This window comes from Zalophus californianus, chromosome 17 (genome assembly GCF_009762305.2).
Source record: "Zalophus californianus isolate mZalCal1 chromosome 17, mZalCal1.pri.v2, whole genome shotgun sequence".
Lineage (NCBI taxonomy): Eukaryota > Metazoa > Chordata > Mammalia > Carnivora > Otariidae > Zalophus > Zalophus californianus.
Genome location: NC_045611.1, coordinates 42,132,469 through 42,156,618, shown reverse-complemented (window position 1 = coordinate 42,156,618; position 24,150 = coordinate 42,132,469). Strand labels below are relative to the sequence as shown.

The 24,150-nt window shown below is 53.1% G+C and overlaps 1 protein-coding gene across 4 annotated transcripts in view; it reads right to left on the bottom strand.

Annotated features, from left to right (window-relative positions):
- The window catches only part of CHST8 (carbohydrate sulfotransferase 8), a 126,588-nt gene that overhangs the window by 3,015 nt on the left and 99,423 nt on the right, over nt 1–24,150 (bottom strand). The gene's annotated exons all lie outside the window — the stretch shown is intronic.

Sequence of the window (24,150 nt, the reverse complement as noted above, 5' to 3'; positions counted from 1 at the left end):
TTGGGGGAGGTCCTAGTAAAACAAGACGATTTCCTTTGGGGGAACCTATTTAGGAGTTTTGACCTCCTTCCCCCATCCCTGCCTGGCCCCTGAGGCACCAGGGGCTCTTCCTGCTCTGGTACCTGTAAGTGGCTGCTTCTACTCTGAGGCTTTGTTGAAAGCCACTGTCACAATCAGCACCAGCTACCCTTTAAAGAAGAGAAGGCTTGAACTTCCAGTTGGCAGGACAGGGCACACCTGACCAAGTTCTGGCTGTTCCTGGGCTGTGTATGTGAGATGTTCTGGTGGCCCTGCCTGTCCCCTGCTGTCTCTGTGTACTTGGCGTAGGTCCAGTGGCTGGAACACAGTTGGTGAGAGGACATCCACTCCCTGACCCAGGGGGCCCTGGCAATTTCTCCATGAGGTCCAGTTTTACAGGTTCAGCCGTTGCTGTGACCCTGGCCTCATACTGGTCAGTCTGAGGATGCGCCCATACATCTCCTTCACTCACCAGCTAGTGAGGAGGTAAGGACGCGAGGTCAGCCCTGGGTTGGAAAAGGCTAAAGTTCCCTGAGCCTCCTGGGAACTTCTTCGAGTTCCAAAAGTGAAGCAAAGGTGGAACTTGGGCATGTTGCCCCTTTCTTCTGTTGCAATATTTTTCTTGGATCCCTTTGGGCTGGGAACAGGGGTGTGCCTTTCTCGAGGCAGAGGACAGAGTGTCCATAACTTCCTGGGCATTCCCAAGCTTATGGGCAATATGTGTGTACATATGGAGGAACTCTGAAACAAGCCTTCCAGACTCTTCCACGAAGACTGAGGGGAAGCTCCATGTAGAACTGGCTGCCCCCCTCAGGGTATGGGGTGCAGGCAGTGGGTACTTGGCCTGAGACAGGAGTCTCTTAGAATGGAGCCCCTCACCAGGGTCCCCCCTCCCAGCCCGGAGCTTCCTTCCTTCCTGCTGGCCACCCTCCCCAGCTCTGCCTCATCCCTGCATGAGCTTCTTGAGCCCATTTCTTTCTGGCATGTGAGGGTTTCCTCCTGCAGCCAGTCATCACAGATCCCTTCAGCAAAAGGGACCCGCTACACACTCAGTTTTCCCTCCACGCTGCTGGGTTTCCTTAATTATTTTCTTCTGGTGATGGCAGCTGGCTCTGCCAGCCAAATCACCTCTCCTCCTCAGAGTCTCAGATACAGGAATTTACTCTGCTTGTCAATCCTGTCAACTTGTCAAGGTACGGTGGTGCTTATTTATATTCCTTTTCTGGAACAAATGAGTCATGCCAGATTTGGCCAAGAGTGGGACTCAGGAGCCACTCACAAAAGGCACCCTGCCAGCTGGTGGAGCTGGGTGAGGATGTGCTTAGGGAGATGTCAGGCCCTACAGCTGTGACCTCCTGCCTGGAGGGTGGTGGGCTGTGGGGCCTGTTCCATCTGTGCAGACTGGACAGAAGGATGCTGCGCCTCAATGGGTTTTCCAGGTTGGCCCACTTGAAGGCCGGAGAGAACATTCCTGCTGGACAGAGCCTGGGGCTTGGGGCATCTCTGACCTCTTGGCCACGTTTACCCAATAAAGCCAACCTGGCTGCAACTGCCCCCTTTGAAAAGAAAAAATTGTCTTGTGGAAACCCAACAACAGACCTTAGGTGGAGGCTCAATTTGCCACAAGCTGTACGCTCCCGGCCTTTAAACTTATTATAGCTCATTTGGCAAAGATTGACCCTATCCCATATGCCATTTTGGAATAAAGACAGAAACTTAATGAAGGAAATGTAACATGCTCTCCCCCTTGCCAGGGGCCCACTGTCCCTACTTTTTCTGTGGAGGAAGCTAGTCCTCGATGCATTGCTTGGATAAAAGCCAAAGCAAAGCCCACCCCTAGCTCTGAGCAAGTGAAAGTCTGCAGCCTTGGGTGCCTTGAGGACGGGGCCTGCGTATCCCGCAGTGGGCTGCACTTCAGCACTCTGGACAGCTCTGTGGAGTGACCAGGGAGGGGCAGCTAAGGTCTCCCACCTCTGCGGCACACATGAAGACACAGGGCCACCAGGAGCCACCAGAATTGGTACCATGGAGGGGGGAGGACTTATGGGGTGGTGGGGACTCGGCTTCGATATAACCACCACCAGCCCCTCCCAAGTCCTCAGATGAACGTGCAACCTAGATAGAAACAGTGGGCTTGCTGAACAACATAAACCACAACCCCTAGCCTCTTTTTCCATCTGATAACACCAATACCACCATACATCTCTGCTGTTTCCCACCCCCTTCCCTGCGACAGGGGAATCCCAAGGCCAGTCATGTACATGCTCCATGTTCAGCGTCTGAGTTACCTGTCTTCTCCTTTCAACATAATGTTAACAATCTGTAAGGGAGCTCCATCCCCTGCACGGTAAGGAAAAAACAACCGCTTTCTCTTTCTGGACAGATGACATTTGCAGAGTGGTTGAAACACATGCTGTATGATAAGAGTGAGCATTGGTGAGAATAAACAAGGCGTGAGTTATTGGGACTGCCAAGTGGGCGCCACACTGTGAACTCTTCATTGGCTCAGGGTTTTCTTCAGTGTTTGGCTGAAAAGCTTACTGGTTACCTGCCAAGGGGAGGAAAAATCTGATGATGGTGTATGTGGCCAGTTTCTTTCTTTTTTTTTTTTTATAAATACGGAAAACTGACACATCACCTTTTTTTTTTTAAAGATTTTAATCTATTCATTTGAGAGAGAGAGAGAGAGCGCACAAGCAGGGGGGAGGGGCAAAGGGAGAGGGAGAAGCAGGCTCCCCACTGAGCAGGAAGCCTGACCCTAGGCTCAATCCCAGGACCCTGGGGCCATGACCTGAGCTGAAGGCAGATGTCCAACCAACTGAGCCACCCAGGTGCCCCTCTTTTTTTTTTTAAGATTTATTTATTTATTTGCGAGAAAGGGAGAGAAAAAGAGTGAGCATGTGTGAGTTGGGGGAGGGGCAGAGGGAGAAGGAGAGAGAATCCCCAAGCAGACTCCCCGCTGAGCATTGAGCCTGACTCAGGGCTCGATCCCAGGACCCCTGAGATCATGACCTGAGCCGAAATCAAGAGTCAGACACAACCAACTGAGCCCCCCAGGAACCCCTGCACGGCCAGTTTCTTATAATTCGGCTGTGCAGCCTGGGTCTGGGGCAGAGCTGTGGAGGGGGCTTCAGAGGCATGTGGGCTGTTGGGGAGAGGGTTGCTGCCTACTCCTCTCCAAGTCACAGGAGAGAGACCTGCTGGGTTCAATTCAAAAGCCCCAATCATTGATGCCTAGGACCCACTGAGGGTCAGGCTGTGTAAACTGGCGACACTGACATGGGTCAAAAACAGGACCCAAGTTCCTAGAAAGGGCTGGAAGGTGCCACATGAGCCCTCGGTTGACCATGTTTGAGGAGTGTGACTGCTATTCTGGCTGCTCAAATCCCAGCCCCGGGCCCTGATCATGGAGAGAGGGTCCTGCTGCTCTGAACACTGCGGCCTGGGGGCAGGTAGGACTGTCCTGAAGGAGTTGGACCTGCAAAGGGAAACAAATGGGAGAGAACGGAAGGGGCCAGCATGGGTCATGAGGCATGGGTATGAGTCTGGCAGCCCCAGACTTTCCCTGCTTGTGGCCGCTGAGGCCCAGCTCTGTTCCCCTCTTCACATGGCTGTCCTCCTTTGTGGGCCTTTTCTTCTTCTTCTTCCAAGGATACCAGTCATTCTGCTCTAGGACCCACCCTAATGACCTCATTGGACTTGATGACCTTGGCAAAGGCTCTATAAGTTCACAGTCATTGGTCCCAGGGGTTGGGACTTCCAACATAATTTCGGTGAAGGGACACAGTTCAACCCATAACACGGTGGTGGCAGTGGGTGGGGGGTGGTAATGTGACTTCAGAACACTCTGGAACCAGCCTGGAAGAGGTAAGAAAGTATTTCCCCAGCTGGGCTGGGTGATCTGACCAGTAGTGAAAGATAGTGTTAGTTCTTGATGTTCTGGGGCAGGGCCCACGTCTCGTCTGTCTGAGTCAGACAGTCTGGCAACATGCCTGGCACACAGGAGGAGCTCAATAAATGCTCTTGGAAAGACTGATGCTGCCTGGACGAAGAGCTGTCCCTGGAGGTGAGGATGGGGATGGGCTTCTCCCAGCAGGGGCAGACCCAGGGTCCAGGCTGGAGCCTGCCAGCCCCTGGAGGAGCTTCTCCAGCTCAGCCTGGCAGCTGGGGAAGGGCCTGTGTCTCTGGGCAGCAGCTGCCAGCCGAGTGGCAAGATGCAGACGGGAACTGCCCGGGCTGAGGGGTCTGTCCACCCCCCACCCAGGTGGTGCAGTCAGATCTACAATGCACCCAACTGGCTGCCTCCCATGGCCACCTGTGGGGCACCAGGATGGAGCCTGTGGCCTCCATGTGGCCACACCTGCTCTGGCTCTTTTCCCACCAGCTCAGGCTCTGCTCTTTAGAGGGGCAAACCCCACCACCACCCCACCACCCCCATCGGCCTCTGATGCCTCATCGTGAGCTGCTCCCTTCCTCTGGGCAGGTTGTTAATTTATGCAGATGAGATGCAAAACTGAAGTTTAAACACACTCAGCAATTAGCGGGCAGCCTGGACTCCAGGCGCAGAATTCAGATGGAAGGATCCTCACCGAAGGGTCTTAAATTCTCACTTGTGATTGCAGGAAAATCCAACTCATTAAATTCCCTGCTTGGGCTCGTGCATGGCCTGGAGACCAGCCGCAGTCACAGCCATGGCCACCTGCTGTCCCAGGCCCAGGGGACAGCCTCTGCGGGTGGGCTTGGAGACAGACTCATGGTGGTGTGACACAGTAGCCCCTGATCTTTGGCCCAGACCAGAGCAGAAGCTTTCCCTCCCTTCGCCTGGAGACTCCTCTCTGAGTAACAGCTTTTAATGAGGGGTCCTATATTTTAAAAGAACCACAGCAAGGGCACAACTGTGTGACCCTGGACAAATCCCTTGACTTCAGCAAACCTCAGTTCCCTCATCTGTAAAATGGGATAAAAAGACTCAGCTTGCAGGTCCATAAATGTGCAAATGAAACATGCACAGTGCTTGGCAGAGAGAGAGAGCCCATGGGAGGGAAGCTGGGGGCTCCCCGGGTTCCTATCCCCGGGTCACCTTCAAAGCAGCTAAGTGTCTCTGAGCCCAGCTCCCTCACCAGCTTGGGGACTCTGGGACCTGTCTGCAGAGGAGGGAAGTGGGAATCTTTCCGTCTCGGGCTGATGGGCTCCTGACGGCTCTGACCATTACTTGTTTTGTTTAGCGATTCCATTCCCTCGCCTCCGTGATTAGGATCCACGATTCAACCGGGTAGTTCCCTGTCAGCTCAGCCTTGGCTGTGAATTCCCTTGCAGCTGTCAGAGTGGAGCGTTGGAGCTGCCTGTCAGTCAGCCAGCCAGCCAGTTAGCTGGTCTGCAAACCCAACAGCTGTCCTGCTGCTCCACGCCCCACATCTGCCCATCACTTGGGGGGTGGGATGTCCCTGCGCATCCCCCCTGCCCCCACAGTATGCCTGCCTATGCACAAGGGAGGGTTCCCCAGCTCCTGCTGCAAAGCTCTCCTCTGTCAGAGCCTGGGGGTGATTCCTACCATATTCGGGGGGGTTGTGGGGCCCCCGCACACAGGTGCCATGCACTGCACTGTACCTCCACATGTGCATGTCACATGGAACCGACGTGGTACACCATGCATACAGAGAGGAGGCATCACCCTACTTCTCTGTGCCTGCATCCTGCTACGTGATGTGGCGTGCGTGCTCTGGGTGGGGAGCGTGTGTGTTCATGCCTGTATCCAGTTTCTGAGAGCACATGGCACATGGCTTAGAGCAGGTCATGCCTTTCCTCCTTTCATGTGTTCTTTCAGCGTGTCGGCAGGAAGACCAGACAGCAGAACTCAGTCGTGCTGGCCAACTGCGTCTGTCCATTCGCTCCACAGATGGAGCACATGCGTGTGCCTGGCACCGTCTTACACACTGGTGACAGTGTCTTGGCCATGAATGGGACAGTCATGGCCCCTGCCCTCGTGGAGCTTACGGTCTAGTGGGGAATTGAGGCACCGGACAGTAATTCCATGTGTGGTGGCAGCAATGGGGTGAGCAGCAGCCAGCGTGGGTAGGGATGGCAGCAAGCCCAGGGCACTAGGGGAGGTCTCCCTAAGGTAGCGACCATTAATTGGCACGTGGGGGTAATGAGGGCATTCCTGGCAGAAGTTGGTGGCCTTATGGGATAAAGGGACATACAGACTGAAGAGTGTCAAGAAATGGTGGGACCATTGAGGCCGGCGGGGGTCAGCAAGCAAGGGGCCCTCTGGTCCTGACAGACACTGGATCTTATCTCCTAAGGCCCACAGGAAGTCTACAAAGGCTTTGAGCTGGGAGCTGTTTTGAATTTAAGGACCACTCTGAGATGAAGAGCTGAAGACAGAAACAAAAAGGCTGGTCGGTCAGCAGTGGCTGCCACCGTCCGGGGAGGAGAGGTCTGAGGCCCAGGCCCAGCTGCTGATGGGGGAATGCGGAGGAAGACGTGAAGATGATTTCAGGAAGAATAAACAGGGTGGTGTGCTGGTGGATGTTTAACACTACTGATGGGAAATGGGGTTGGGTCCTCATGGGCTGCTACCAGCCAGTTCCTGCATTGCCCCTGGGCCAGTACCACTTGGGGACTGACTGCGAGGGAGATTGTGGTTTCTGGGTTAAGCAGCGGGATGCTGGTGCCATGTCCTGGGAAGGGGAGCAGATCCTCACTGAGTCTGAGATGCCGGTGGGTCTCCGAGTGTAGATGTCCAGACGGCAGATGGAGGATGCGGGAGAAGGGGGTGAGCTGGGGCAGACATATGTGTGTGCAGGAGCACGGTCCGTGGCCCGTGGCTGTCCAGGGCCTGCTGAGGGGGGAGGACCAGCCCTTCTCAGTGGAGAGGAAGCAGGCCAGCGGCAGCCAATCACCTGCAGCCCCAGCAGCAGGCCTGGCCTGAGTCTGCCTTTGTCCAGAGCCCACAGGGAGCCCCCGCTCAGGCTCTGGGCTACTGTGGCCGCGTCAAATGGGACTCCTCCTATTCGGCCGTCAGGGGCCTAATTTGGCTTAAGTATTGGTGAATTCCTACCAGAGGTTTCCAAGAAATAAAACATGAGTGGGTCATGCTGGAGCCTGAGGCTGAGGTGGCCCCGCCGAGGGGCAGCCTGTTTGCAGGGAAAGAGCCAGCAACACCGCCTGGCCCAGCCTCGTGACAGTCAGGCCATTGGAGGTCGCCGGTGGGGTAGGCTCATGAGTGTGGTGGCCCAGGCACAAGATAATGATCGGTCCACCTCCAGCTGGCTTCAGGATGTGTCATTCCGGCTGGGGCGTCAATTACTGAGCTGGCCTGTGGCTGTCAGACCTGTCCCAGCTGCTGCTTTCCATACCCAGAGAGCCACAAAAGTAAATCGATTCTAGCCGATGTTTCTTTGAAGCACCCCAGTCCCCAGCAGCTCTGTTCCTGCAGCCAGAGCTGCTCTGTCCTCAGGGAGGCCCTCCAGGCCCCCAGGGGAGTCAGGCTCCTGGAGGTAGGACTGCAAAGGGGCTGCCCAGGGGCTCAGGGATGGATGCGCTGATCCTCAGAAGAGCGCCCCAGAGGCCACGTATGGGTGGTCACCACTGTCCACGGATTGTACCCAGAGGGGCCCCAAGACTGGGCAGCAAGCCCTCCCTCCCCGTCTGGCTTGAGCTTTGTGTATAGGCAGCTGCAGCCCCAGGCTCTCCTCCAGTACCACAGAGACCTCTGAATGGCAACTGCATTTCAGGGGTCATCCCGCATGCCCCTGAGCAGAACGGAGCCTCTAGTAAATCACAGATTGCAAGGGGGAGGCCTGGGGCTGCTTGGAGCACCCGGGAGCCCCTGCCACAGGTCTGGGTAGCTGCAGTCCACATTGGAGAGGAGAGGGGACTCCCTGCCCCTTGAACGTCAAGTCAGATCCAGGCAAGGACTGGGCCACCAGCAGCTCAGGAAGCCTCTGGCCAGCTTCTCTGAGGGGTAAGGCCTGGAGTACAGCGTTAATCTTGGCCTTGCTGGATGCTGACTGTGGGGACACCACTGTTCCTGGACATCTAGCCAACACCCACCTCCTCTCCCTTCTGGCTTGCCAGCCCTTGGCTCTGCCCAGACCGGTGCCCTGGGATTTGGACAGCAGAGGGCCACAGTGGGCTGGCTGTGGCCTGACCACAGCACCCCCAGGCCATCCTGGGGACCAAACATCCTCTCCTCTCACTGCCCCACCACAGTGGGCTGGGCTGGGTTCCATATCCGCATCACACACTCACTCAAAGACTCACAGTTCCTGTGCACCTAGCCCCACACCCCCCCCCCCCCGCCCCTGGCAGAGGGGCCTGGCAGCTTTATATTCAAAGGTCCTTCTGGAGGCAAGTGGGGAAGGAAGGGCAAAACTGGGTAGGGTTCTTACATCCTAATGCAGGTGAGGGATGGGGCGCCTAAGCTCAGGCAGCGCAGGGAGATGAGAAAGGGAAGGAGGGCTGCAGGGCTTGGTGAGTCGGGGTGTGAGGGGGAGGGCAGGAAAATGTCTGTGCCCCCACATGCTGTCAGAGGGAGGTCCAGGCGGACAGAAGGACCGATAGAGGACAAAGACCCAGCCCTGCGTTAGGCCACACGGACCCAGAGACACAAGACTTGGGTAAGGCTTGCAGCGAGAAGCTCTCAGCTGGAGACAGTGCAGAGTGTGGGTAGAAACTGTCCAGACACAAGCCATGCATCCCAGCCCTGTGACTTCCAACATCCTTGAAACGCTCAGCCAACATAACGCCGCATAACAACACCCTCATTAGCTCTGAGCACAGGAATATTAAGTAGAACTAAACCCTGGAAATGTCATCTGGAATTTTCACAATTGTCATGTGTACTGAGAATTTGCTAAAGCCTTTAAGGCGATCCCTCAGCTGAGACCCTCAGTCCCCTCCCCTCTCCAGCATTTTGGGGATGCCTCCTTAACTATGAGAGGCACCATGTGCGGGAGCCCGATACTGTTTGCCGGGGCAGGGTGGGGGTGCAGGGTTCCCAGAAGGCACTCTCCGAGGTCCCTGAACCTCCCCTTCAAGCTCAGCAGGTGTCTTCTGGAAATTAGACCCTCCGGTCTCGCATATAGAATATGGTCCCGTGTAATGGCTCCTCCCAAGTGGTGGGGGTCTCTGTCCAAGGAGAGCTGAAGACAGTTCTGAGCTGTTTCCCTGCTTCCTTTGAAGTCCGACCAGCAGCAGGTCTCAGGACGACACGAGCCATCACAGGCACAGAAACAGCCCCACCCGGCTGCGTGCTTCTCCTGTGGAATTAAGACTCCCGTCCGGATTCCCAGGCATGTGTTTGGGGCATCTCTTTGCAGTCATGAATATGCTATTCCAAGAAACAAAGGCAGCTCGGCGTGTGCCTTCGGCTTGCCGCGCCTGTGTGTGGTGCAGATGCGGAGCTGCCCATGGAGGTGTGTATAGGGCCGGCCTCTATAGAATGAATGATTCGCTAGCCGGGTGAGGGCTGCTCAGCCCACCAAGGCATCTTCTGCAGGATTAAATGTCATTCTTTCTAATGACTTGATTTATGTCTGGAGGTTTACGGCTCCAAACAAAATATTGTGATGATGGCCATAAATCACGCCAGGGATGCTTACAAAGGCAACAAGCTTGTTTTCTGTTTGTTGGGGAGGTGGTTACAGAGTGAGGGGTGCTGTGTAGTGACACATGTAGGGCAGGGAGAGCACAGGACACATGGGGGTATGGGCGGTGGGCAGCGTGAACATGGTGCAGCAGGTTTTGAATGCCTGAGGCTTTTTGCGAGAATTTGTGGTTGAAGATGGCAGGGATTTTGGAAGCCCTGGAAGTGTACAGAAAGGGCACTATCCTGGGTGCTGGGGATGGCGCATGGGGGGTGGACCTCCTGGGAATGGTATTTTCAGCTTTCAACCACTGTCTGCCCTGCTGCACCCCTAATTAAGAGCGTGAGGTCAGGGCAAGGAATCCTCCCAAGGATTACACCTTTCCTCTGTGCTCGGGACAGCTTCTGGAATACACTGAGGCCATTTTCCAGTTGGCAGCCCTGTCCTGGGTGGAGAGAGACCTGGACGGGCCAGGTGAGGGCAGCTCTGCCAGGCTGAGCTCCTCAGGCGAATGAGGACCCACCTGGCTGCAGACAGGTGCCCCTGGGCTGGCATCTCTCACTCCAATGATCAGCACAGAGGGAACCATTTCCGCCGAGACCTCGCCCAGCTGAGAGGAGCTCAGAGGAACACTGACATCAACCTCAAAGTTCAGGAAGAAACTGGCAACTCTGCTTCCCCAGCACCCGCGCGTGGCCGAAGTATTCTGGCATGCATGTCCTGTCACCCATGCCCCCAACATCTGGGACCAGCCCATGTTCTCTCCTCTTCAGGCAAAGATGTGTTCTTACAAGAGCCCATGACCAAAAATGCCACATCAGAGACACTGCCTCTAAGAAGTCATGATACAGGGTGACTCAGGGATGCTGGGCACTAGGGGAAAGTGAGCCATTATACCAGGCGTGTGGCCCCGGCCCCTGCTCATGGCACATTTACTGGGAGGTGTGGGTGGGGGGATCTTGTGGGGGGGGGTCTTCCATGTCAGATGTGATGGGGAGATGGCCTGTGGGGGGCACAGTGATGGCAGCTGGGCTGGGTGGATGGATGGATGCTGAGAGGGTGACAGGTGGATGGCGGGTTGTGGGTGGATGGTTCGAAGTCCAGAGGAAAGGATTTGAGATGCAGGCCAGGCAAGCGCTAGGGCTGGACAGGTGGGTGGCTGGAGAGGAGACTGGGGCGGGGAAGCCACATGCCACAGACAGGCTCCAGTCCAGCCCCACTGGCTAAAGGTGCAGCCTCTGGTAATGCCTTCCCCGTAGGCAAGAGGGACAAGATGCTCAGGCTTTCCTGTCTTTGGCTTTTCTGGAGGTGGCACAGGTGACAGCTCCAAACTGAAGGTAAGCCAGGGTCCCTAGTGACCCACTTGAGCCCTGAGGTACCTCCTTGGCTTTGGCGAAAAATGGCCCTTCCCTTTCCACCAAATACCAGAAGCAATCTCCGATGTCAGAAGACAAAGAAAGCTCTGTCCATCTTTGATTAAAACAAGGGCAAAAAAAAAAAAAAAGTTTGTTTTCTAAAGTCTGGCAAATTTTGATAATGAAAACTTTAGAATGTATAATATACAAACCTTTCTAATTCCAGGCAGATAAGGAATAATGGTAACGTATTTCAACTTCAGAAGCAAGAAATAACCTTTTATCACCTAACTTAACAATGTTACTGGGAAAATATGTTAGGAGAATGGAAAATGCTATTTAAATGATAAAATATGCTGTCTTGGATGGCAAGGATTTTAATTGCCACAATCAGAATCCAAACACACTTCCACGCCAGCTCTGACAGACACCGCTGACGGTGTCCATAACGAGGTGCAGTGGAGGGGGTCAGCATTGACTTCTGTCATCTCCCCGGGGAAACTGCCAAAACCCGACAGCTGTCGGGGCTTTGTGGCGCTCATCAACATCGTTGCCTTGTGAAGTACGAATCGGTTCGGTTATTAATATTAATCGGCCAACACATTAATATTAATCAGTTAATATATACTTCCCATGACAACAAGAGATAAAGGAATCTTATTATGCGGTGGATCCGGAACACGGAATATCTAAGTGTATTTCCTTGGGACACGTGGCATAAAGGAGCCTAAGCCTCTTAGGCATGTCATCTCTGCCGAGAACAGACCTGGGGTGCACGTGTGGGCCAAATCACAAGCAGGTAGGGTGAATTCCTCTCCACGGGGCGGGGAGAGGTTGCTCCCCCAGTCGGTGCGCAGGGTGGTGGGATGGTGGCGGGTGTGGGCGACCCCTATAGCCCTTCCTGCTCAGGGTGCAGCAGGCTGCCCAGAATGGGGCCCCTGACTGCCCACAACAGGACAATTCTGCCCTGTTGTGGAGGGGTAGCATTGCTTCTGTAATTGTTCATGCGGGACCTGGTGGGTGCTTGAGGACAGAAGGCCAGATACAGACAAGTTCTGGGCTGTTACGCATTTCAGCTGGGCTGGTGTGACTACCCCTGTTTGCGTGAGGGCAATGAGTCTCAGAGAGGTTGGCTGTCTTGCCCTCGTCCACACTGCCGGCTTGGAGGGTGGCAGAGCTGGGGTCCAGGCCAGACCTGACTCCGTGGGCCCTCGTTCTCACCATGACTGCCCCGCCAGTGCCTGGGGACCCCTGGGCTGGCCCGGGAGGCGATCATGCAGGCCTCATGCAGCCATCACCGGTGAGAACGGGCACCAGGTTCTTGGCCTCGGGCGGCCCACCCTGGGGTTCCCGAGGAGGCCAGCCCATTGGGTGGTGGCAGGGGGTGCAGGCAGGGGTGCAGAGGCAGAACCCTCTCCGCACAGGGTTGCCCTCCTGCATGCTCCCTTGCAGACAGCCTCCACCGGCAAAGGCACATCTGAGCACAATTAACATTTGAAGCACTAATTACTTTCCTTGGGTGTCTAAGTCTGAGGATCCTTCAATTTCAGTATAATTGGAGAAAAATGGTCATCAGTTATGGAACAGCAGGGGGGCGGCTCCATGCTTCCCCAACCCGAAGCCAAGCCGGGAAGCATCTGAACATATGGGTCCCCGAAGCAGCCACCGGGCAGCCGTGCCAGGCAAGGGTGCAGTGGGCGGGCCTTGGGCACCCTGCCCCGCTGTCCCTGACATCTGCTGGGAAGGCTTTTGGGCCCAGTTAATTACTCGTCTTTTTATCTTTTCCATTTTGTTCCATTTTCTGCAACAGCATCTGTTGCAAGAAAACCAAATGCAAGAGGAAATGTGATTCCTTATTAAAAGGAGAGCTTACAACGTCCCCTTCACTCCCCCTTGTACTTGATAGTAATTGGAGCTCATAATGAAATCCTCAGGCCCACCCCGGCATGGCTAGAAGGCTGCAGGGGCTGCTGGGGGCGCATCTGCCCACTGCCAAGGGACAGGTGCTGTCCTGAAAAGGAGGCTCGGTCCGAGGGGCTTGGGCCGGTGCCCCCCACTGCCTTTCCTCTCCCTGGGGGCAGGGGTGGGGGTGGACGCCTGGTGTCCGGGGTTTCATGGGAGAACCGTGAGGCTTTGGTGCCCAGACTTGTGGAAAACTACAAAGCCTGTTTGATTTTGCTTTGCCTGTTTTTTTTCCTTTGGTCTCCTATGAGCAACCAATTAAGAGAATCAATAGTTCTGGACTCTTGACAGGGCGACTGAGAAGGTGGGCCTTTAGGAGCCTGACTGCTGGTGCAGTGGGGATGTGGTGATCTCTTTGAGGAGCCTCTGTGCTCTGGCCGGCCTGGCTGGAGGCCTGGGGGCGGGGGGATACCGAGAGAGGAGTGGCCCAGGACACGGGGAGATGCTGACTCCAGCTTCTCCCCGGGGCCGGGCCCTCGGGCCCGGATAACCCCAGAGGGGAATGACCAAGAGACTCTGAGGAGAAAGGGTCTGTCCCCATTCGTGCCTTTGCTGGGGATCAGAGCCCCGGATGAGGGCATCTAGTTTTGCAGGCAGCTGGAAAAACTGAACTTAGCTGTGACCCTCCCCACACACCTGACAGGCCCCTGCTCAAGAATGCATCCTCCTGACCCTCGCTGAGCCCCGTGACCCCACTCACGGACTCCAAGAGGGTCTCCTAAGTGCCACCATCCCCTTCAGGACACCCCTTTCTTGGGCATTTCTCTCAGGGTTCCAGACCTCTCTGCCTCTCCTTCTCGGGGAGGGTTCCCACTTCTCAGGCAGGCCTGACACAGAGTCTGGGTCCTTCCAGGCCTCACCCCACTGGCCTGTCTCTGAGCACTGTGTCCCTCAGTCCCATCAGGGAACCTGGGACCTGGGACCACCAATTGCCCCAGCTCCAGGCTTCCCAGGGGGCCCTCAGGCCCTACAGGACTCCCGTGAGGTAGCTGGGGAACAGACGGAGGTCAAGAGTGCCTGCCACAGACCCTCGCCTGATGGGTGTGATGCCCCCGACCCTTCTGTGCTGTGTGAGCCCCTGGCACTGTACCTTCCACAAAGGGCCACGCTCCCCTTCCCGGGAGTCTGACCCTGGCCTAGAAGGCTAGGTGACCTGCCTCAGCAGCCTGGGGCCTCACGGAGGTGCGCCCACCCACAGCACCCCCCCACCCAGTGCCTCCACGGAGAGACGTGGGTGGGCTGGCAGAGGAGGGGCTGCAGGACCCGCCCGAGGGACAATCCCCAGGGGCCGCTTGGGGACTGGGCGGCTCGGCCCTCACACTCACCCAGCTGTCTTCCTCGGCGAGGAGATGGATTCCAGGTCCCCACTAGCTGCAAAGAGCCTGCAGCACTGGGCCCTTACAGAAGCCCATGGGGTCAGTGCCATTTTGACCCAACTGGACACGTGAAGAAACCAGGAAACACACAGGTTAAGCCACCCAAGGGTGCAGAGCTGGTCAGTGGCTGAGCCAGGATTTGAACCCAGTTGTCCTTGGCCCCAGGGTCTGTTCTCTACCTGCTGCTTTCTCGTGGTGCTTTGCTGGTGGTGGCAAAAGGGGGTCCCACAGGGACCTGCTGAGCATGGGGTGGGGCTGCCCTTGCCTCCTCTACTCAGTGCTCAGTACCCCTCCTCCCTACATGTGCCCCACTCAGGGTGGTACTCTCCTCATGGATCTCCCTCCAGCCTCAGCCCAGGACTTACCAGAAACAGCTTCTGGAACTTCTCTGATGCCCTCAGGTGTCTGTGCACCTGTGGGACGTGAGCTTCCTAGCCTGACTTCTTTCTTTAGACTCTCTTTGCTCTCTGCCTTCAGTCCCAACAGCGGTTGCCTGAGCTGGGGTCCCTCCTCCCATCCTGCACTGGCCACCCCCCACCTCCCCCCCAAGAGCCGGTGACCAGCAGTGAGTCATCTGTCTGTAGCCTTGGTTTCACCATCTCTACAATGAGAAACCCGTGGCTTTGTACCCAAAGACCACTGTGTCTCCCAGATGACAGGACGGTGTGAACCACGGAGCCCATGGGCCTGGTGAAGGTACACATAGGAACCCCCGGTTGTGTTCACGCAGTAAGAGCCTCTGGGTGCCCGGGGGTGGGGGCCAGATGCTCTAGGCCCCCCTCCCCGTCTGGGAGTCCGGCCCAGGCTGCAAGCAGAAGAGGAACTTCAGGGAAGGAAGGTTCTGCTGAAGGGGCACCATCTGGTGGCAGAAGTCCACACCTCCCGTGGGCCGTGGGGCTTGCGGTGGGGCCTGGCCAGTTCCAGAACCACAGCCATCATGCGTGTGGAAGAGGGATTGGTGATGAAAACTGGGGAGGGCGCAGCAAGCTCACCCACAGCCGGTGGGAAGCAGAGCAGAGTGCCTGGGGCAATTTAGACTGTGATTTTTCAAGGCCCAAATGCGAAGTCTCCAACAGTGGCCTGGTGTGGATTTAACAGCCCCCCCAGGTCCAAAGAAGAATTGCTTTGGGTGAGGTGGGGCGGGGGCGGTGGGGGGGGAAGGCCTGGCGTCAGGCCTGAGGGCAGCTCTCCCCTGTGTTCTTGGTGGGAGGGGATGCCACACAGGGCAGTTTTCCCATGGCCCCTCATTCACTTCCTCCTACTGCCCCTCTGAGGAGAAGACATCCAGGGACCACACTTCTCCCCCACCCCAGAACCCCTTAAGACTGTGAACTTGGTAGTTGCACCCAGCTGGTGGATGCAGGCAAAGCCCAGAGCAGCATTCACTCTGCTTCTGCAGTCTCCGCCAAAAAGCTGTGCCCCGTATGTGTAGGTGACATCAAGTTCAAAGCTTAAAGGGTTTCCTTAGAATTATTTTTGTCATGAAACATTTCACTCATGCAGAAGAAGATACATAATGTATAAAATATGCATATAAAAAGAAATATAAAGTATACATATAAAATATACATATAAAGTATATAGAATAAGTACACAAACACTCAGGTATTCATCACCCAGTTTGAGAAACAGAGCTTTATTGATATCACGGGGTCCCTCTGTGCCCCTCCCAGACATTCCATCCGACCCTGACTAGGGATAGCCACTATAGTGAATTCTGTGTTAATCATTCTCTTGCCCTTTTTCTTTTTTTAAAGATTTTGTTTATTTATTTGAGGGAGAGAGAGAGAGCACAAGCAGGGGGAGGGGCAGAGGGAGAGGGAGGAGCAGACTCCCCGCTGAGCAGGGAGCCTGATGTGGGGCCCGATCCCGGGACCCTGAGATCATGACCTGAGCCGAAGGCAGACGTTTGACCAACTTAGACACCCAGGTGCCCCAAATCATTCTTTTGCCTTTTTAAATATTATTATTTGCATGTGCCTATACCCCTAAGCAACTTATCTATTTTTGCTATGTAGCTTGGAATTGACCACAGTGGGAGTATTTACACTAGAGAAAGGAGCGAATGCTACCAATCAGGGCTTTGTCCCTTGCCTCCAAAGCATATTTGCCATTATGTGTCTGGTGGTAGACCACCGCCAGGAGGAAGGCATCACCTTACAGAGGCAGCTCCTGTCAGTGGAGGTCAAACCTCTGATGAAGGGCGCAGCTGTGAGCCATCAGCAGCCTGCACCGCCTTGGGGCCCGGGCACACCCACCAGGAAAGCAGGTCTGGGCGGCGCACCCGCAGCATCTCCTACAAGGACTGATACCAAGGTCCACACTCCAACTGACCCCACAAATCTGTCCACTCATTTTTTTATTCTGGGACTCACACTATTTACAGGCCACTCCCTGGAGTCAAGCACATACTTACCAGAGCTCTTCCCAACCTGAAATTATTTATGACTTGGCATTCAGGGAGGAAAAGCAATTTTCTCAAAATGTCTGATGTCATGATATATTGTCCATTTGACATGCATGTGCCAAAAACAATCGCTCTGCCGCTCAGCCCCTCAATTGCGATTACCCTGAATTAAAAAGGAGGATTAATACTGCTTGGCAGGATGCTACCTCAAATAGCATCCAAAGAAAATGCCTAGAGCATTTTCTAGAAAGTAATACATGCCTTGGAAGAAATTACAAAATGCACCAGTGATCTGGCTAGATCATTGTTTCCTAGGGTTCTTTTGCTAAGTGATGCTGGAGTGCGGGGTAGTTGTTGGCCCCACCACGCCTGGCTGCACAGCCGTGTACGGGTCCCACCTCCTGCCTTCACTTCACTAAGGACAGCGCTGCCTTGTCCAGGTGTGCTGGGATAAGAAACTCTAAGAACATGCCCACCATCAGGGGAAGAGATAAACCAAGGATGGCATTTCCATACAACGGAATGTACCTGTCCACAAAAAAGAAACAAACCACCAATACACCTGACAATGGGGATGAAGCTCACAAACATTCTGAACAAAAAGAAACCATAGTGTACATACTGTAGGATCTCACTTATCAAATTCTACAATAGGCAAAACTAATCTCTAGCGACAGAATAAGATCGGTGGTTGCCTGGGGGATGGGGACAAAGGGGGGGTTGTTGAGTGAGCAGGGGCATGAGGGAATGTTCTGGAGTGTGAGAGATGTTGTTTATCTCAATTGGGGTGATGGTATACATTTGTCAAAGCTCTCCATGACTGTGTTTTCCTGTATATAAATTATACCTCAATTAAATCACTAAAAAATTGTGAACATATTTTAGAACTCTAAAGTGCTATGTGGGAAAAAAAATGCTATTTCAGTTTTGCAGAGATCGTGCTCGTATCTCAAAAACCAAATGGCAATACCTGGAAGGAAAAAGCTTTTATCAAACTGAAAAAAGAACTGAATTCAATAGCATCAGCTACAGTTAACTTTCAATGATCCTGGAGTAAGCAAAGCAATTTGGAAAAACTGTCTCCCCCCACCCCCACACACACGCACAAACTAAGCCTCAGACAATCCTTGTCATATGGGGCGGAGGGGCCCAGTGAGTGGGGGCTGGGAGCCAGAGGTGAAGGCTGCAATCAGATGAAATTTGGGGGATGATGGGGCACTGTGGCCACCGTGGAAGCACAGTGACACGGCTCACAACCCAGATTCTGTCCAGAGATCACTCTGGGCTACGGAAGGTCACCTCACCGAAGGCTGCATCTTCTTCCTGGGAGCTGCCCATAACCAGTAATGGGCTGATGTGGAATAAAAAGGTTCAGACCTCTTGCATCAATTCAGAGTTGTCCTGAGTTGTGGCTGGCTACGTCACAGTCTGACTTCTCCCCCTGCCCGATTATGCTCCCTTCCCTTCTCCCCATAGGTGTCAATCCTCTAGGACCTCCTCCCATCCCTGCCATACACTCCCTGCACCTCCTCTGAGTCTACTCCCCAGGAATGTGACAGTTGGTGCCAGTGGTCAGAGAAAGCAGATGCTAAGATGAAATGTTAGACTCGAATCGCCTGGCAACCAGCCACCAATGAGGACCCCAGAACTGGCTGTAGGTGGAGTGCAGATAGCCCCTGGCAAGACGCAGTAATGCAACCGTTAAATTTTTTTACTGGGGGTGAACTAGGATGTCATATGGAAGGAAGCGCACTGGTGTGTACCAAAATGTATCAAGAGGTTGAGAAATATGGGGCAAATAGTAATTTAGGGACAATGAAATTGGTTGGCTATGCCTCTTTGGCAGCTTATCAAGAGACTCGTGTCTTCTGCAGCAGGAGGGCAGTTCCAGGTCCAAATGGTAGGAGTAGCAGAGCTGCAGAGAAGGTTAATTTTCAGCAATGTCAGGCACCTGATGAAGAAGGAATGGGACCCTGAGAAATGGGATGGGGACATCTGGGTTGATGCATTTGAAGAGGAAGGGGACCACACCCAGAAAGAGGTGAAGGACCCATGAAATAGGTCCTGGTGGGAGCCAGGGGTATACACCAAACTTGATTCAAGGATCTTAAATAAGACAGCAGAACATAAAATTTCATAAGGAGGAATAATTTATAAGGGAGCATTCTCCTGGGATACAGGATTTAACAGTATGGCAAGGACCCGAGATGATGATGCTAACATGCTGCTAGGATGCTCTCAGAACCACAGAGAAGGCTGTGGCCCACACCAAATGAAGCAGAAATGACAGAGTTGCTGTGGCAGACACTGGAGGAAGAGATCAAAGGGCTCTCAGAGGTGATCGTGCTAGAGTGATCTATGAAAGGCTGGAGGACCCACCACATGACTATGTTTTGTGGGAGGGCCTGGAGGCTACTCCCTTGTCTAAAGCAATAGAGAATTCATTGGTAGGAGGGGCACCAGCATCAATGGAAGCTCAGACATCGCTCTCCTCTGTAGGACAGGGATGAATGTGGGAGATGCCATTACAGACCTGGATTCCCAGATACCAATGGGAAACAATAGGATTTTGAAACAATAGAAGTCACATGGTGGTATTCAACCATCATAAATGAATCTCAGTGAGCAGCACTGTCAGTGTGGCAGCCAAGAAGAGCTGACCTGCAGCGAGCGATGAGGATGGTTACTAGAACAAGACATTCCTAAGGGCAGGAAAGATGGGTGGCCAACAAAGGTACTGACCCATATAGACAACTAGAAGAAATCAGGGGTGGAGAATCAGAAGGCTAAGGGCAGCTGTCCTAATAACAGGGCACAATCCCTTGGCCAGTTTTCAGATCCAGAACTCAATGACTGAAGGACAGGTTAAGTCCCCAAGTGGTAGAACTCTTATCACATCATGGCAAGTGTTAAGTTTCCCTGGTCCTTCCCCAAAGTGACCTGGAGTCATTTATTTGGTTAAATGTACACTGTGGGGGAAGGGAACACCCAAATATGTCTAGATTTTTGTCTGAGTTGACGTTTACACGTGGGGATTTGATCCTTGGCAATCTGAAGAGTCACTGTAGCCTCCCTGGTGAGGACATACAGAGGTCAGGTCATAAATAGCCCAAGTCTGGCTCAAGTTGGGTTCAAAGACTCCCCCACCCCAGGGATCATTTTTCCCCAGTCTTTGGGTGTACAGTTGGCAGAACTTCCATGTCCTTGACCCCTGGGACAAGAGATATCATAGTAAGGATTGCCTAGTGGAAATATAACCTATTACCACATCACCTGAACCAAGATACTGAATCAAAGGTAATATTACTGGAAGAATGGCAGAGATTAGTGCTACCTTTAAAGATCTAAAATTTCAGGACTAGTCATACCAACAAATGCCCATGAAATTCACCTGTCTTGTCCCTACAAAAGATGAATGGGTCCTGGAGGATGGCAGGAGATGACCATGAACTCTATCAAGCCGTGGCCCTAATTGTGACCACTGTGTCAGATGTGGTATCTTAGCTAGAGAAGATTTATGTGGCCCCAGGTATGTGACCACTGGTCTGACAAATAGGTTCTTTTCCATCCCTGTCAAAAAGGAGTATCAGAAACAGTTCACGTTGACTTGGAATAGATAGCAGTAGATGTTCATAGTTTGCTCCAAAGCTAATTTAACTCTCCTCTGTTGTAATATCTTCCCAATAAACTTTCTGCACACAAATCTCTGTCTGCTTTCCCAAGAAACCCAACATGCAGCAGGCTGAAATGGAAATATAGCTTTGTGGTCAGAGGCCAACCCTCATTCAGGGGCCGGCAGCCCTGAGGTCATAGGCACAGACTTGATCTGTCAGGATCACGTCGGATTGAGGAGCATGATGGAAGCAAAAGGCCAGATTCTGGCTGGGATCTAAGCTGGGCCAAGAAACAGAGCAATCAGCAAGGAGGTGATCAAAACCAGACTGAGACCTGGCACCACAGACATCTCTGAGAATGGGACCCCGTGGTGGCATCTCAGCCAACTGGAAGAAGGGAGGCCGCTTTCAGGACAATGGACAGCACGTAATGTTACTCTGCATGGGTTTAGCGCCAGGCTCTGTTCTCCTGGATAACCTACGTGAGGTCCTGGCCATCAGCATGTCCAAAAGCGAGTTTTAACACTGAGGACAGTTCCTCAAGGTCCACATCTAAGCTCAGAAGCTAAGATCTGTACATGTACAAGATACCAGTCTGGGAGCTGATACCAAAATAAATCATGTATCTCTAGAGAAGGTTCACTGTCCAAGGATGTGAACGTGTAATGGTCTTTAAGCGTCCTTGAATCTTTTCAAACGGTGAGCAAAGTGTGAGTGTGTGTGTGTGTGTGTGTGTGTGTGTGTGTGTGTGTGTGTGTAAGAGAGAGGGTGAGCAGGAGAAAGAGAGAGGCCCCAAAATGTCAAGATCCACTGGTCTGGACCTTTGGCTGGGGTAGGAGTTTAAGAGTGTGTCTTAAATGACCAGTCTTGATCAGTTCCAGTGTGATTCTCTCCTTCCTGGGAAGACTGTTCCACTAACTCTCTGAGCTGACTGGGTCCAGCAGCTTATCTTTGTCCCAGACCCAATGTCCCAAGGCACATGGCCACACTGGCTGAAAGCCCACAGGGAAACCCCGAGTCTTCTCAGTCTGGCAGGTACTCAGATTTTGAACTTAGTATGGCATGTGGTTTCCATGAGACAGTTCTGCAAATATACCAACAGACTTGAGAAAAGTCCCTGGGGGTCACTGGAGGGGTCCCCTTGCCTCAGGGATTGGGGATATCCACCAAGGAATCCCACCACTCATTGTGAGGCACTCTTGGAGGGAGCTGTGTGAGATTTGCTCCTATGCACCAATTTGAGCTTCTCCATTTGCTGGATGGTTCCAGCACAGCCTCCTTTTGGCATCTAATTCAGGACAAGTTACAAGCATCTATCGCAAATTGATTTAGAAAACACACTAGAACACATTCTTGCTTTTTAAAGGCAATATGTAAGGACTTATAAGGAAAATGACAGGATCCGCATTCCCACCCCTGCTTCTGAGAGTTGGCCTCCTCTAACCAGACTGCACCAGACCAAAGCCTTTAGCGTGAGGCGCCACTTGCCAGGATGTGGGCATGTCTGGCTCTCTAGGGCAGCTTGTCTGTCAGCCAAGACCTCATCAGATCCTTTGACCTTCTCTTTCTGAGAGATGCCCAGAGCGTGGATGTCAGAGAAGAGAGATCTCATTTTCAACTCTTACCTAAGCATTCAGGGAATATTAAGAGACAAAAATGTGCTTTTGTAAAAATCCATAAATATACGTGAACTCCTGGGAATGGTGCTTTAGGGGTGATGGAGTGAGTCTTGAATTCCATTCAGCACACAAGCAGATGCACAGTGTCACACCCGTGCATATTCACAAACCGAAGTGCCACTCGAGTCTCTCATGCTGTGATTTGCAGCAAAAAGTAAATGAATGATTTAATTTCTATTTATTAACCAGTGCTGAGCACACAGGCCAAAACAACAGTGTTAATTTGGGATGAACAGCTACAAACACTGTGTGGGGTTTCTGAGGATGATCTGATCCTCTGGGGAAGAAAGAGCTGGTCACCCAGCCCTGATGGAAGGGGAGGGAGGGAAGATTTTCTGCTTTGATGATTTCTGGGGGATGGGTGAAGTCAGGTGGGGTAACATTTCTCTGTTTGATGGTCCTCCACCTTCTGGAGGTGGAGAGAAGAGTCAGCTCAGGCTGCTAACAGTCAAGGCTGGGGAAGAGATCAGGTGTTCGGAACCAAGTTAAAATGAGACTCTAAATCTCCATGAACTTACATTTGCCTTGGGCTCCAACGCTCCCTCTCTCCCTCAATCTCTCTCTCTCTCTCGCAGATGAAAATGGAGCAAGGAGCGTCAAGGCAAACTAACTTTAAGTGGTAAATGGATTTCTGAAGCAGGGCAGGTTTGGGGTAGAGAGCTTTGCCTGATCTCCTCGGACACAGCCCATATCAGGGAGCCCTTCTGGAAGGCAAAGGAGGCAGGATTCTCGTGGCCTTAATTAAGCCTGGCAATTTCCCCTCCTCCCACTGTCTCTCTCCAGCCAGGGACAGGTCTGTGCACTTGGTAAGGAGCGTGCCTTCCATCTCTCCGGATGTCACAGAGAACTAGTATTTACATCAGAATAACAGTACAAGAGCTCCTTGCTGTCTTCCTGATTCATCTGGAGTCAATTTCTCTTTGCTTCCAAGACCACTGGAATTCTGAAGGAATATGGGAATGTGTTTCATTAATCCCACCAACTAACTGGCTGTTGGCATTTTGCTGAAAGCCCAGGGATGGGGAGCTCGGAATGACCACAGGCTCTTTATAAAGGTTGATGAGAGTCCTCCTGCTTCTATAGTTGTTCCATTTTTCCCAACTAATGGCTCAGAGAAGGGCAGGGGTCAAATGCTGCCCAAATTTTTCAAACATTACCAGGGCCTGGGCTCTTCACTTGACAGGTCCATGACCTTACCCTCTCCCACAGGCTGATGGTGACTGGCAGGGGTGGGGGGCGCAGGCTCCCCGGATCAGCCCTGGGAAGTTTTGAGCAGTCAGAGAATATGATATATTTATCTAGCAGAATGTTCTCTAGCTGCATGTCATATCCTCATCAAGAATGGGAAAAGGGTAATTGGATTTAAATGTCAAGATGTTCCCAGCGTAGAGTAGAAGGCACATATCTATTTTCTCAGCTACATTTTTTTTTTTTTTTTGTCTTATGATAATGAAAACTGCAACCACTTGTTGCTGAAGATGACAGGAGAAAATTCTCCAGGACTTGGAGATAAGCACTGAGTCACAACCTAGGGACAGGTACATGGCTCTCAAAGGCCAATGCAACATTACAGGCAGTCCCGGGGAGAGTGAGAAGCCCAAAATCAGGCGAGGGGACTGGGCTGGGCAGAGAGCAAACTGGAGAAGGCCCAGGGGAGCCCAATGGAAAAGTTAGCTGAGGCACCCATCCTGGGAGGGCAGCCATACTTCAGGAGAGTGTGACCAGCCCAGGCACTCCCTGGGGACAATTGGTTCCCCAGAGTTCTGTCCTAACACTGCTTCCTGGGTTTTAAAAAGCATACTGTGATGCCCAACAGCATGGGGAAGCGGACTGTCTCCTCCATTCGTCTTGGCTCTAATCATGGCCACAGCGAGTCCTACCCCAGCCAATTCCCACGGCTGGGGACCACTCTGAACGCATGTCCCACTGGTCCTGCACTTGGATGTGTAATGACAATGACACAGCACATATCCATTCTTTCACATGTGTTGGGGACTGGGCTGTGGGCTGTATTCCGCATGGCCACAGACCCACACCTTCTGTGGAGTGGGGTTGGGGGCAGGTGGTGATGGCTGGTGTGTCTGCTGGTACTAGCCAATCTCTTAAAGAACAGGAAGGGAGGGGCGCCGGGGTGGCTCAGTCGGTTAAG